We start from the raw sequence: 16192 nt of genomic DNA on the forward strand, positions 1-16192 counted from the left end.
AGTCTACTGCATGACTATTAAATTATAGGGGCAACTGAAACTCAGGCAATCAACATTTTATAGGATAAGAATAAGAAAGCATAGATGAACTAAAATTTAAATAAACAAAACTTAGACAAGTTATTTATTATTATTATCATCACTATTATTATTTTATAGGTCACTCTTAACCACCAATGGCAAATACAATTGCTTTTAAAACACAGAATTGTAAACTACACTTCTTTCCTTTCATATTTCTGGTGTGTGTGTGTTTGTGTGTGTGTGTGTGTGTGTGTGTGTGTGTTTTGTATCTCTAGTGGCACATAATAATACACATGTGCACACACTGCCTTGATACTGCCATCCAGAACAAAACTCCACTTCATTGCAGGAGGGGAGGGGAAAATCCACATTTGCTAGCATGGGATATGCAGATGAGGGAGGGCAAAGCATGCGGAAGGGGGCTGTCCCTCCATGACCAGGGAAGATGTCACAAGGGGAGACTCCGACAGAGTATTCCAGGCAGATCCATCACAAACCTGCTGCAAGCAGCTTTCTGCCCAGTGGGCTCACAATCTCATGAGAGGGCCAGTCTATTGGGAATATAACTGTGCTTTGTCCATCAACAGGTGATTCCCACCCATGGACTGCGAGCTCACAAGTCAGCCACCCACTTAACCACCAATGAACCCAAGGAGGCCACGCTATAATGGGGCCCTCAACTTTCTCTGTTGAAAAAACAGAAAAGGTTATCCACGACCTCCTTCCCCCTGAAGCCTTGCATGCACCCCAGAGGAGATCCTCACACCTCATGTGCCATAGCCTGGCTGCATGCATGGCGGTGGAATGGGCCAACGGGACCATACAGTTACACAAATTCAAAAATCCCAGGTCCTCTCCATCTGTGTACTGTCTGCAGATAAGTGGGTGTGGGGAATTATAGGAGAGGGCACCTTCCTCTTTCCCCCCCAGCCCTGGAGCAGCAGGACTGACTGCAGGGGCGGCAGGCGAGGGCACACCTGTGCACAGGTTTGGACGGCCAGGCAGGGGGGCTTGTTTCCATGGCACCTTGGCCACCATCCCAGAGATCAGGAAAGCAGTCTCTGGGATATCCCTGTCCACCACTACCCAACATACAGCAACACAGAACAGCTCTACTTAGAGCACCCATGGACTGACACTCTCGTAAGCAGGTGTAGTCTGCGTGGGCTTTGGTACCCACCATCATCACAGAAGTATCGCGCAGAAAACTGGAGTGATTCTGATTCTGCTGGTCCTGCTCAAAAGCAAGCCTGCGTTATAAACCACATCACAACCCTAGGGGAAGTGGCTGAGCCCCACTTCCCCACCCTTTCTTTGTAAAGAATAGAACAGATCCCCCTAACCCCCCAACCTCCTTCCCTGTGCAGAATTTTGCATACACCCAGAGGACATCTAGACATTCCATGTGTCATTGCCTCGACAGGAAGGGAGGAAGAGGCACTGCGAAAGACCTTTAAACCCAGTCACCATCCTGAGTCCCACTCCCCATCCTGGGTCCCACTGTGTCCGTGCGCTGTATGCAGAGCTGCATGCGTAGTGAATTGTGGGAGGGGGAGCCCCTGTTCTCTGACCACCCTAGGTCAGCTGTTCTGGGGTGCTGCAAAGGGCGTTCATGTATACATGGGTGGGTTTGCTGGCAGGGAGCATGGTCAGGAGCTTGTCTGTGATCCCCAAGACTAGGAGAGCAGTCTCTGGGGCAGCCCTCCCCACGACTCACCCGCAAAAGGCAATCTGGCTCTATTCAGAGCCCCCATGGCCTGACACTCTTGTGAAGGAGATGTTGGGAAAGGGGGATGTTTTGCTGCTTCCATGAACGGATGTTCAGCTGCTTCCATGAATGGAGCATCCTCTCTTACTCCCCTTAGTCTGGGACTCTCATGAGAGCACAGTCTTTGGGATAATGGGCTAGGTCTCCAGCATAGAGAGGATCATTCCTGTACTATGTGAATACCACCTTGTACATTTGCAATTAGTCCCCACAGACAGTTTTTATCATGAACAAGAGCAGGGAGCAAATATCCCCACCTGGGGAAAGGGCTGGGTCCCCCTTCTCCAACCTATGTGTGTGTGTGGTGGGGAAGAACTTTGCTGCTCCAGATTCCCTGCTTGGGTCTGCCTTTTATACCTGGTGCCAGGTCCCCCCTCAAAGCCATTTGCTCCTGTCCTGGCATGTGATGGGGTGACCTGCTTATGTTGACACTTGGAGTGCTTGTGCACATGAATTCATTCATTCGATTTCTATACTCCCCTTCCAAAAATGGTTCAGGGCGGTTTACACAGAGAAATAATAAATAAGTAAGATGGATCCCTGTCCCCAAAGGGCTCACAATCTAAAAATTGTGAATTTACATGACTGCTGCTCCATTCTCAAAGCACTTAGTGCCAACCCTGTCATCCTGTGCCCTCACCCTACCACTTGCCGGGTGGGGGGAGCAAGAGACAATGGGAAGAGGAAATGCCACTCCTAAGATGACAAGCCAGCAATGGAATGTGGTGGCATCCCTGTTGCCTGGCAACTCCATAGCTGCATAGCTGGCAGGAGGGGCGTGGCCAATTTCCCAAGAAGTGCCAAAAGCATGAAACAGCCACATCCTCAGTCGGGTCTGCGACACCGCCTCTATTGTTGGGGTTTGAAAATCAGCATGCAACCATGGTTATAGCTGCGTTAGCAGTCAGATGTAACTAATCGGCTGCAAAACCTTAGGTCTTGGCGGCAAACCTTAGAGATAACCAAAGGTTCAAAATGGAGTTTGGCGAGGCAAACTGGAGGTCAGTTTGGGGCTGTAAGCACAGATTCGCATGTTTGGGTGTAATGGAGTTACAAGCTTGGCCCTGTTTAATTGTCGTTAGCCATTATGTTTGAATGTGGCCACTGTATGTCTTTAGTTGACAGCAATAATAAAACTGGCACTAATGTAGGCCTGTTGCACTATCAATCGTTTGAAGTCTTCTATAGTCTCTAGATCAATATTTTCATAGAATGCCATAGAAAGAAAGCAGCAATGGTAATGGTTTTTTAATTATAATGTTTCACCATAGTCCACCTGAAGGTCAATGTACTTTTCCCAGCAGTGCTCCAGACCACACATTCCGAGAAAAGGCTTTCCTCCTGTTCCCCAAATTACTCATCCACAGAATTAATCACTTCATCATTGTTGAAAAATTTGGTTCCCTGTAGGTGTTCCTTCATGTTTTTGAAGACGGAGAAGTCACTAGGGGCCAAATCTGGGGAATAGGAAGGGTGTGGAACCAACTGGAACCCCGCTTTTTTGATGGCAGCCATTGCAACAGTAGACCTGTGGGCAGGCAGATTGTGAAAGAGCACACCACAGCACAATTTGCCACGAGGTTTATTTCTGATAGTCTGAAATACTTTCCCAATAAACTGTGCACAAAAGTCACCACTGATCGTTGCTCCATGTTGGAGATTGTTGATCAAAATTTCTTGTACATCCTAAAAAACGGACACCATGACCTTGCCTGCTGACTGCAAAACATGAAATGTTGTCAGATGGTGAAGATGTGATTTTCACGCCATGCTTTGCTGATTTGTCTTGGGATCAAAATGGTGAACGCATGTTTCATCCATGGTACTTTGAGTCCTGCAGACTCTCACTTGAACTGTTCTAAAAGTTGCGTTGAATCTTGCAACTGAGTTGCTTTTTGCTCATCCTCCAACCTTCATGGCCCTCATCTTACAAAATCCTTTTTCAGCTTGAGAAGTTCCTTCAAAATCGATTGCATGCCACCATATGAAATGCCAACAGTGTCAGAAATATATCTGACAGTCAATCACTGATTATTTATGAATGAGCTCTCACTTTTGCAAGGAGCTTCTCAGAAATTGATGTTGCTGGCCATCCAACAGCAATTATAATCTTCACACGAAGTTATGCCCTGTTTAAATTTAGCACACCATTTGGCAACTGTTGAGTATGTGGGGGCAGAGTCTCCCAAGATCTCTTGCAAATCTGCATGAACTCTGCATAGACATGCCCTTCAGGCAGAGGTACTTAATGCCCACACACCCGTTTTGTCCATTTGCACTTTTTCCAATGGCATGCTGAAATTTGCTTTGGAGTCCTCCAAAGAGTTGTAGTATGCACAATTTTTAAAAAAAACTAGTATCTGATTTCTTTCTATGTCATTCTATGACCTTATTAATCAACCCTTGTAATTTCTACACACAAGTATAGAAATTTGTCCATCTACTTTTGCCCTCTAAACCATTTTGCTGACACAGGCAGGACAGGTATCATCTTAAAGCTGAGAAGGAGGGGGAAGTAATAGATTGCAGAATCTGCAACTAGGAAAGAGATACCAAATGACCCTTCCCCTATAGTAGGCCTGCTCAACTTAGGCCCCCCAGCTGTTTTTGGACTACAACTCCCATAATTCTCAGCCACAGCAGCCAATAGCCAGGGATTATGGGAATTGTAGGCCAACATGTGCAGGAGGGCCGAAGTTGAGCAGGCCTGCCCTATAGGAACTGAATAGGGAACTATCCCTTGCTTTAGACAGCCATCAGTGCCTAGGTTACATCAGGTAAAGGTAAAGTGTGCCGTCAAGTCGATTTCGACTCCTGGCGCCCACAGAGCCCTGTGGATTTACTTTGGTAGAATACAGGAGGGTTTACCATTGCCGTCTCTCATGTATTATGAGACAATGCCTTTCAGCATCTTCCTATATCGCTGCTGCCCAATATAGTACCAGCGGGGATTCGAACCGGCACCCTTCTGCTTGTTAGTCAAGCAGTTCTCCGCTGCGCCACTTAAGGTTACATCAGACATAACATTGATTCCTGCCTTTATATGAGACCTATTTTCATGCCTCACAACCAAGACACTTCTCACTAAGAAAAAGAGTAAAAATGCCATGTCTGGAAACAAGAAGGGTCAAGAATGACTGTGAACATACAGTGGTGAGCAATTATCAGTACTTTTACTTCATACGGATTTAATCATTTGCTGGACATTTCACTAGTCAATGAATAAAGTCTCAAAAAGGACAGTGGAAAACTTGTATATGGGTAACTAGACAATAAGGAAGGGTGGAGCTATTCTAGTGTATTCTGGGCATTCTGAACAGTTTCCTTGGGTATGAGGGTTTGGATTCAGTCACTCTAAAAGAAGCCTGGTAAGTACAAACACAAATCACAAAAGCTAAAATTTTATTAAAAATTAAAGATACATCAATTACAACCACCTTGTGTATGATTAAACTAATAAATTTCTGTCAGGACCAAAAATCTAACACAACACACCAAAAGTTATCATAATACATATTAATATATTTCCTCAATTGGCTTGTTTTGTTCTTTTTCTCTTTTTTAAAAAATTAGGGAAGTTTTCAGATTGTTCATGGAATTAGCAAAGAGTTTACATGCTCCAAACCAGCCTGTGTATGCACTCAAAGAGGTTTCCCCCTGTTTCCTTGACAGAAACAGCTCTGTAAAGTTGCACTGTCAAGTCGGTGTCGACTCTTGGTGACCACAGAGCCCTGTGGTTGTCTTTGGTAGAATACAGGAGGGGTTTACCATTGCCACCTCCTGCGCAGTATGAGATGATGCCTTTCAGCATCTTCCTATATTGCTGCTGCCTGATATAGGTGTTTCCCATGGTCTGGAAAACATACCAGTGGGGATTCAAACTGGCAACTTCTTGCTCACTAGGCAAGTCATTTTCCCACTGCGCCATTAGGTCAAGAATAATAGGCCAGTAGCTCAATATAATTTATTTAGATGTTGATTTTTTAAACTCAGTTTTAATTTTCTAACATCACCAATTATTGGTTTTTCCATAACGCCCAGAGCTGCATTAGAAACATTCTAAAAGATGCAGGAAATTACACCCTGATGGGAGCTGATATCAAGCTGAACTCAGCACACAAAAGTTAAAGTGACTAAACCATTACTGGGACACTGGCGGGGGGAAAGGGAAAATTATAGCAATACAATTAATCATGGCACTTCTTTTGCTGGTGGAGGGTGCGTGCATATAACTAACTAGTTTTGTTTTGTTTTTTAAACGAACGCATATTATGATGGAACTGTAGCTCTGTGGTGAAAACATGGTTTGCAGGCAGAAACTCTCAGGTCCAGTTCCTGGTATTTCCCGGCAGGACTGAGAAAGGCCACCTATGAAAGCCTGGAGAGCTACTGCCTGTAGACAATACTGTCCTAGATGAACCAATGATCTGACGCTGCATAAGGGAGCTTCCTATGCCTTTAATTGTGAGCAGTAACACAAAGCTGAGTATTGTAATCCGCTAGAATAGCAGCTGACATATTAATGCCATGCTATTCTTCTCATCTGCACAGTAATCAGACTAAAGTATTGAAAATACAAAAGGATAACACAAAATGGCTAACTGCAATCGGCTGCAGTGCACCAAATGTATTCAGGAGGAAGTGTGCAACTTGAACATTTCCAGATTTTCACACCATTAAAACTTGACCAGTTATATAGATCAGCATTTACATATTTTTGAATGCCCATTCACTAGCTGTTACTCAAGAAGAAATCTAAAATTCTCCCTCCATGTTTCAAGCCAACTCTTTTCAATAAATAACATAAATCCTTAAAGGTTTGGAAAACCAAAATGAAGTAGGAAGTATTACCCTTAAGATTTTGCATAGTCAACTTTACAACTTCAGAAACCTCAAGAACTACAGCTTTAGCACGTCATTTCTTATTCTAGAGAGAGCAATTGTAGTCAGGTGTTGCTTCATAATCTGTAGATTACCAATAGGCTCTTCAGTTGTTCAATTCAGACATCACACCAAACCATGGATGGAGTGAAACAAATTGGGCACATAGATTTAGAGCTGCTTCTCTGCTTTCATTTTCCATCTGCTCACCACCCATTTCTATGGTGCACTTTCAGACAGAGCTATGGCTGAAGCTATGACTTGTCAATTGAGACATCACGTTTACCCGTAGCATAAATGATGGCTTGCAAACCCATTTCAAACCACATGTTTTGGCTTCTGGTTTGCAACTCAGTTACAAATCACGTTAGTCAATTCAGATATAACTCCAAATCACAGTTAAACTTTCTTAACAACCATCGTTCAACATCATGTTTGAATGGAGCAAATGTGACTAGCTGTAAAGCAAAAATGTTCTCTACCTTTTAGTAGCAAGTTTATATTTTGAATGTGAGCCCGTTACAACTGGCAACATATTTATTAGTAGAAGAGTTTGGAGGGATGGTTAAAACATAGCCTAAGAACATTACTTAGATTGGATTAACTCCAATATCAACAGCTTCTCCCAAGATCTATACTGGATGTGTTACAATATGTCTATGTTCTTAGAAGATAAAACACTAGATCAACCAAATAGTATTGCTCTCTAAACTGTTATCTCCTCGTTCTCTAGAGAACAATCTATTTGAAATATACCCTTAAAAGAGATGACTGAAAAACACTTAACATTCAATAGATCATACTCCAGTTTTACAGACACCAAGAAAAATAAAACCTTTTTTTAAATATTAAACAACCCAAACTGAATACAACCACTATCTTGCTCGTAATTTACAGACTGAGGGAATTCAGAATTTGTGTAGAGCACTTCATGCGAACTATTTAATGAGCAAATTTAAATAATTTTACAAAGTAAACATTGGCCATTTATAAAATACAATCATTGAAACAGAACACATGCTAAAATCTCATATCCATTAAATGTTTCCCTCTGGCCATCAAATGTGAGCACAAATTAAAAACTTAGAATGCAGAGAGAGAGAGAGAGAGAGAGAGAGAGAGAGAGAGATATTCTGGCTTTGGCAGAACTCCAGGGAAATGGTACAGCATTTTTGTGGGGCAGCCACAGAGAATGCTGCTCTTGCATATTGTTGCTGCCTGAACTGAGTTTTTAGAGAATACAGAAGATCATAAATGGGTTATAAAGGAAACTATGATGTCTAAGATCTATGTGAGGTCTATTTTACTCAAATTGCAGGAGCAAACTTACTTTTACCATCAAGAGTACAGTCAACAGGGAGAAGTAGTCAATCCTGACACTCAGGTAAGTGTACCTGTATGACAAAAGCATTTGAAAACACGTTTATCTCATTTGCACCTTACAATTTTAGGTATGCACTAATGGCGCAGTGGAAAATAACTTGTCTAGCAAGCATGAGGTTGCCGGTTCAAATCCCCGCTGGTACCTATATCAAGCAGCAGCAATATAGGAAGATGCTGGAAGGCATCATCTCATACTGCATGGGAACAGGCAATGGTAAACCCCTCCTGTATTCTACCAAAGAAAACCACAGGGCACTGTGGTCTCCAGGAGTCGACACCAACTTGAGGGCACAACTTTACCTTTACTAACAATGTAATGTACGAAGTGGCCTCTCACAAGCCCTTTGGACTTCAGTGGTGTTAACAAAATTTTAAGACATTAAGGAAGCTTAATGGTGGCCAAAATACTGCACAACACAACACTGGTGTTTCCAATCCACCAGGGCTACTGCGCATGTAAAAAGCAGCACTACTGGTGTTTGATAACAGCACACTAGAACAACCTAACAGTGCATAGGCACTTGCATCACGTTACTTCCATTGTTTCCAACAGACGAAGAACTGTGCAACAGCACGTGCATTGTTTTAGGTAGTTGTGCGAGTGTGGTCTTGTGCAACACTGCCAGGAATGCCTTTTATGTATACAGCCGCCCAATGGGTCAGAAATGCCACTGTTGTGTTGCACAGCATGTTGGCCACTGTGCATTATTATGGCCTAGCCTAATCGTTACAAAAAGATATGAATTACCGATGTCAAGCCTAAAAGAAAGAGATGCAGCCTTGTCACCAGGGAGGCCACAGAAAAAGTACTAATTGGATACTATTCCTGCACGTGAATCTATATAGTACTCACAGGATCATTAATCTCTGACTCACAGGGCAGGCTAACTCCATCAATGCTGGGAATTATTAAAGTCCCCTGGTTACAGGTAGGGATGTGCAAACAGGTTCAGAAGTGGACCTGTTCGACATCAAACCAGTTTGGTTCAATGGCTCAATATAGGACCGAACCCCTCCACCCCAGTTCGACACCAAGCTGAACCTCCCGCCACCCTCAGCCATTTTGGGGGGGTGGGTTTTCATGAGTTTTATTTTTTAATTATTTTTAACAGAAATAGAATTTGCCACCGCCGCTCCGGGGACTTCTATGAGGCCATGGGGAGGGGGTCACCAGAGCCACACAGAGGCCCACTGGGCATGCATGATGGCCTCCAAAATGGCCACTGCCACAGGGGTGAAACCTAGAACATGCCGAAGACTACCCGAACCGGGAAATTTGGAAAATAATGGAGGCCAGTGGGGGAGGGAGAACTTCTGGTGACCCCTTCCCATGGCCACAGAGAAGCCCCAAGAGCAAGAGCGGTGAGCTCTATTTCTGCAAATATATATTTAGGGGGGGGGCTGATTACTTGTGAATGAAAGGGTGGGTTTCTGAGGTACACAAACCCAAACATGCCCGATCCGATTATTCTGGTCCAGACTCAAACCAAACAGGACAACCCAAATTGTGCGCACACCCCTAGTTACAGGAGCTGTAACCATCATTATCTCAGTTGTCTATGGATTAAATTTCAATAGAGATAAATGTAGCATCCTACATTTGGGTAAGAAAAATCAAATGCACAATGGTAGGGTGGAGGAGACCTGGGCTGGCAGCAGTATATGTGAAAAGGACCACAAGCTGAACATGAGCCAGCAGTGCGATGCAGTCCGCAAATGTGGTGGTGGCCCACAGATGCTGTTAAAAAAGCTAATGCAAACTTAGCCTGCATTAAGGTGGTAATGCAGAGGTATAGTGTCCAGATATGTAATAGTGATAGTTTCATTCTGCTTATGCTGGACAGACCTCATTTGGAATACAGTTTTAGGCACTACATTTTAAGAGAAACACTGATGAGCTGGCATGGGATCAGAGAAGGGCAACAAATATGGTAAGGGAGATGGTAAGGAAATCAAGTCTTACGAGAAATGGTTGGGGGAGCGGGGCACATTTAGGCTGGAAAAGAGAAGACTATGGAGAGTTAGGATAGCAGTCTTCAAAGATCTGAAGGGCTGTCCCACAGGAGGAGCTGACCTATTCTCCACTGCTCCCGAGGTCAGAACTAGAACCAATTGGTTAAATTTGCAAGGAAGCAGATTCAGGGCTAGACACTGGGAGGAATTTCCTGTTCTATGAGCTGTCTGATGGTAGAACACTCTGCCTCATACAGTGAGTGGGGGGCCTCTCCTTCATTAGAGGTATTCAAAGGAAGGCTGGATGGCCATCTGTCAGGAATATTGTAGCGGGGGGGGGTTGATCTGGAAGACCTCTATGGTCACTTCTAACTCTAAAATGCTGTGGTTCTATGATGTAGTGGTGCAGCAACCAATCATTTCAGACATTTCTTTTTCTAGTCTTTTAATATGTGTGTGGTGTTTGATGGTTAGGAAAAAATTTCTCTCTCTCTCTCCTTTTTAATGCTGGAAGTAAAACCACCAGGAACTTGTGCTTGAAGAGAATGCCCATTCCTTGAAGAAAATGACTTCCAAACAATGATACATCAGCTAGTAAACTGCAGGCTGGACTATTGCAATGCACTCTACATAGGGTTGTCTTTGTACAGAGTCCAAAATGCAGCAGCCAAATTGGTCTCCAGGGTAACCCAGAGAGACCATACCATGCCTGTTCTTAAAGAGCTGCACTGGCTGCTGGTATGTTTCTGGGCAAATTATGAAGCATTGGTTATTACCTTTAAAGCCCTGAATATCTTAGGCCTGGATTACCTGAGAGAGCACCTGTCTCTGCAAGATTCCCACCACTCACTAAGATCATCAGGAGAGGTCCATCTTCAGGTGCCAACACTTCATCTAGTGGCAACTTGGGATCAGGCCTCCTCAGTAGCTGCGCCTAGATTATGGATCAGACTCCCCATGGGGGGGTTATCATCTCTGAAGGCTTCCAAGAGAGCCATAAACACCCACCAGCCTGGCTTTTAAAAATAGTTAAGTGATTTTAATGGTTTTTAATGAATTAGAACATAAGAACAGCCCTGCTAGATCAGGCCCAAGGCCCAACTAGTCCAGCATCCTATTTCACTCAGTGGCTCACCAGATGCCGCTGGGAAGCCCACAGGCAGGAGTTGAGGACATGCCCTCTCTCCTGCAACTAATATTCAGAGGCATCCTACTCTGAGGCTGGAGGTGGCCTATATCCCTCCGACTAGTAGCCAATGATAAACCTCTCCTCCATGAAGTTATCTACACCCCTCTTAAACCCCAGGCTGTTGACTGTCACTACATCTTATGGCAGAGAATTCCACAAGTTGATTATGCATTGTGTGAAAAAGTACTTCAATTGGTTGGTCCTAAATTTCCTGGCAACCAATTTCATAGGATGACACGATTCTAGTGTTATGCAAGAGGGAAAAAGGATTCTCTCTATCCACTTTCTCTACACCATGCATGATTTTATAGACCTCTATCATGCCTCCCCGCAATCGTCTTTTTTCTAAACTAAATAGCCCCAGGTGTTGTAACTTTGCCTCATAAGGAAGGTGCTCTAGGCCCCAATCATCTTGCTTGCCCTTTTCTGCACCTTTTCCAGTTCTACAATGTTCTTCTTTAGGTATGGTGACCAAAATTGTACACAGTACTCCAAATGTGGCTGCACCATAGATTTGTATAAGGGCATTATAATATTAGCAGTTTTATTTTCAATCCCCTTCCTAATGATCCCTAGAATGGAATTGGCCTTTTTCACAGCTGCTGCACATTGAGTCAACACTTTCAATGAGCTGTCCACCACGACCCCAAAATCCCAGTACAGACCCCGGGGGACTCTACTTCTTACTTCCCTCCATTGTGAAAACTCTCCGGCTTCCTGTCCTTCAACCAGTTAGCAATCCACACATGTACTTGTCCCTTTATCCCATGACTGCTAAATTTTCTCAAGAGTCTTTGATGAGGAAGTTTGTTGAATGCTTTTTGGAAGTCCAGGTATACTATGACCACCAGATCACCTTTATCCACACACCTGTTAACACTCTCAAAGAACTCCAAAATGTTGGTAAGGCAAGATTTACTGCTGCAGAAGTCATGCTGGTCTTCTCCCAGCAGGGCATTCTTCTATGCGCTTTACAATTTTATCCTTGAGAATGCTTTCCATCAATTTACACAGAAGAAGCTAACCGGCCTGTAATTTCTCGGATCGACCTTGGATCCCTTTTTGAAAATCGGACTGACATTGGTTACTTTCCAGTCCCCTGGTACAGAGTCTGATTGTAGGGATAAGTTATATATTTTTGCAAGGAGATCGGCAATGTCACATTTGAGTTTTTTTAAGGACTCTTGGATGGACGTTGTCTGACCCTGGTGATTTACTAGTTTTTAATTTTTCCAGACAGTTTAGAACATCATCTTGTCACCTTTATCTGATTCAGTTCTTTAGCCTCTGCCCCTGAGAAGCCTTGTTCAGGAACAGGTATACGCACACTATTCTTTGCTGTAAAGAAAGATGCAAAGAGCTCATTTAGCTTCTCTGCAATCTCCATATCCTCCTTAATAATCCCTTTCACTCCATCATCCAGTCCAACCACCTCCATCACTCCACGGTCCAAGCAGCTCCCTGGCAGATTTCCTGCTTCTTTAACATACAGTGCTACTCCATCTCCAAGGCACCCCTCTCTGTCCTTTCTATAGTTTATATCAAGGGATAACTGTGTCCCACTGCTTCTCACAGTTCCACAATGCTTCTGTTATGCCCACTATATCTATTTCTTCATTCGCAACCAAGCATTCCAGCTCGCCTATCTTGGCTTGGAGGCTTCTGGCATTGGCATATAAGCACCTATATGCTGAATTTTTCTTTTGGCTCTTTGATCTCTTTGACCAGCTAGCACAGCCTTCTGTCTGCTCTTTATGTGGTTCTATTCTGTCTCCTTCTGTTTTATCCAAATCTTTTACACCCTCGCATCTTAAGGGATGGTTTTAGGTGCCACCACTTCATACTGCCCAGTTCCTCTCAGCTATTCCCCAAGTGTCATTTTAAAAGCTGCTCTGCAACCTTTTTTATTTTAAGCACCAGCCATCTGGTTCCATCTTGGTTCAAGTGTAACCCATTCCTTTTGTACAGGCTTTGCTTGTCCCAAAATGTATCCCAGTGCCTAACAAATCACTGTATATTGATATTTTAAATGGTTTTATTTCTGACTGTGCACTTCCCTGAGCTGTTTGTGGATGGGTGGTATATAAATGAATAAATAATAAATCAGTGTTAAGGGGGACAAGTTTTCATCTCCATTACTACTCATGTTCTCCTTAAGACATACACATTTTAAAGCCCGTTACTTACGTTAACTCCTAAGTATACCACTTCTCAAAAAACAATGCAGAAGCCTGGTACTTTAAACAAAACCAAAAAAGAAAAAGAAAGAAAGAAAACCCAGTTCATAGGAACATAGGAAACTGCCATATACTGAGTCAGACCATTGGTCTATCTAGCTCAGTATTGTCTTCACAGACAACGATATTCAAACAAAAAACTTGGTCAGTTGCTGAACAAGTGTTCCTGTCTATGCATATTCAGAGTATCTGTCCACTGTGAAGCAATTGCTTCCTTGCCTATCTAGAGACTGTGCTCGAGACATAATCTCCCCATCTAACTAGAGTAGTGGTGGCCCACAGATGCTACATTGCCTAGGGGGACATGGCAGGTTTTGCTCTGGGCTGGTTAATTATCTGCATGACATGTGGAAGACCAGCACAGATGCATGTAGTCTCATGAAATGTACTTACAAAATGATGCCAGACATGTCCATAGTCCTCTTATTAAGATGCAGATCTGTATGGACCAGCACAGCACATGTGTTTGCACTCACACCATGATGTCTTCAGAGCAGATACATGTTGATCATACTACAAATACAACCATTATTCCCATATACATTGCGACTACCTCAAACCTGTCACTGTGGTGATGGCATGTGTACATTTGCTTCAAGTTTCTTCCTACATGTTATATGCCTGTTCAGACATGCATGCAGTTAAGCAAAAGTCCAACAGAAGAACATAAGCGATATGGCCTAAGTGGAAGGTGGAAAGGCAGAAGCCCCCTGAAAAGAGGGAATTACTGAACCTAAATGAAGTATGTATGTATGTCTGTGTGCTTCTGTGCAACTTCTGCAGGGCTGGGTAGCAATGAGATTGCAATCCTGCTATTGCTACCATTATGATACCATTGGCCAATGCCATAAAGTTTATTAGCCTCCGAGAAGGATCAGGTGATTCCCCTTTTCTCTCCCCTCCCCCTTCCCCACTCATTATCTCTCCACCAGTCATGAGACGGTGTTATCACGTCAAAGGGATTTAACAGCTGGGGAACAGATGAGGTTTTCATCTGTGCTCATTTGCTTATTTAACTGAGGATGGTGTGTTGCACCAAAACATCTTATGTTTACCAACTTTTCTTTTCTTGTGCAATAAAAGGTCTTTTTGTTGAAAGTTGGAGTTAATATGTGCATTGCATCGCCAACATATTGACTGAAACAAAAAAAGAAGACGAAAGAGACAGGCTACCATTTATTCAAGGGTGTTCTGGACTTCATGAATTATTTGACCATAGTCAAATTGATAGTCAGTTGATCAGCATCCCAACCCTAGACTAGCTTGTGTGAAAAAATCACCACAGATCATAAACTACGGGGTATTTAAAAGGAAGGACCATAGTTCAGGGGAAGGACTGTAATTCAGTGGAAGCAGATCTGCTTTGCATGCAGAAGGTTTCAGGTTCAGTCCTTGGCATCTCCAGATAGCACTGGGAAATATTTGTGTGAAATCCTGGAGGGCCACTGACAGGTAAGGTAGACAATACTGAGCTACACAGACTAATGGACTGACTTGGGATAAGGCACCTTCCTATATAGTGAAGGCTCAACTCCAAACCATCAAACTGAACCGGTTCAATATCAAACCGGTTTGGATTCAAACCTGTTTGCACACCCCTACCCTACATGCAATAATATCAGGGCCACAGTGAGAACACACTGCCCCGGCATCACTTCAGGATGTGCTGACACAATCTCAGCATGTCCTTTAATTATGTGTGAGGGTTGTTCATCAAGATCGCCCCTCTATAAGTACTACAAAATGGGTAGTAACACTGGGCAGGGTACATGCTAGCTGCAGCCACAACATTATCTTGTGCAGGGGTCCGTGTTCATCTGAACTGGCTCTATGTGTAACTGTACATATTTACAGATCAAGAATCATATGCACACTGTACACACACTGACTGTAATGTGTAAATAGGGTTCATGTTTTTTTCTTCCTGATATGCCTGAAACCAGCTAGTCAAGGCAGATAAAAGAGGTCACTTACCACATGATCTAATTCTCACACTGGTTAGCTAAACACATTCTTATCCCAATACTTGGGGCTTCTTGTTCTAAATGTCTACTACAACTGCACCCAAGATGCAAGATTCATAATTTACTGGATAGAGAGTAGAGTATCAGGTCACAGGACACTTTTTCCTGCTCCCTTTATTTTCTTTTGCATTTTCTCTTTCCTCAACCCCATTAAGATCAATGAAACATTTACACTCTATAATACACGTACTGAAGTTTGCAATTTGTGGTGGACAAATATATTTTGCTACCCCACTGGGTGTGGGTTGCATAGAACCGTTCTCAGTACGGATTCTTTCATTCTCTTCTAGAACTTTTCAGTTTTGAGAAACGACAACCTTTGCTTGTAGTAGATAAACAGGCATGTGTGTCACGTGTGCACTACTAACATAAATGGTTCCCCGTGGTTGAATGGCAGCAGTCCCATTCCAACCCTGAATCTGTATGCCATACAGTACACAGTTGCTTCCTTTAAACCACAGGTTTGCTCAAGGCTCCCAGAGAAGAGCAAATGTTTCATTCAATGTATACAGGACTAATCCAAATACATTTTAGTTAACAATAGGGGCACTATTTACTAGGAAATTATTTTGCAACACATCACTTAAGATTAACTGCCAGACAAGGGGCTTGTTCAGGAATACTTCCCTTTAGATTGTGCCCAATGGGGCAGACCCGCGCCTGCCCTCTTTCCTTAAAAGCGCCCATGATCTGCTGGCTAAGGCACCCGCCTCACTCACCTTGGCTCATGGGA

The 16192-nt window shown here is 43.4% G+C and overlaps 1 protein-coding gene across 4 annotated transcripts in view; it reads right to left on the reverse strand.

Annotated features, from left to right (window-relative positions):
- FARP1 (FERM, ARH/RhoGEF and pleckstrin domain protein 1) overlaps positions 1-16192 on the reverse strand; it is a 268168-nt gene that overhangs the window by 250436 nt on the left and 1540 nt on the right. The window contains exon 2 of one of the 4 annotated variants that reach the window (XM_053311100.1): positions 8004-8067. The exons of the other annotated variants lie outside the window; for them this stretch is intronic. The gene's annotated coding sequence lies outside the window, so the exon portion shown is untranslated. The remainder of the gene's footprint in view (positions 1-8003; positions 8068-16192) is intronic. 4 annotated transcript variants of the gene reach the window in all.

This window comes from Hemicordylus capensis, chromosome 3 (assembly GCF_027244095.1).
Source record: "Hemicordylus capensis ecotype Gifberg chromosome 3, rHemCap1.1.pri, whole genome shotgun sequence".
Classification (NCBI taxonomy): domain Eukaryota; kingdom Metazoa; phylum Chordata; class Lepidosauria; order Squamata; family Cordylidae; genus Hemicordylus; species Hemicordylus capensis.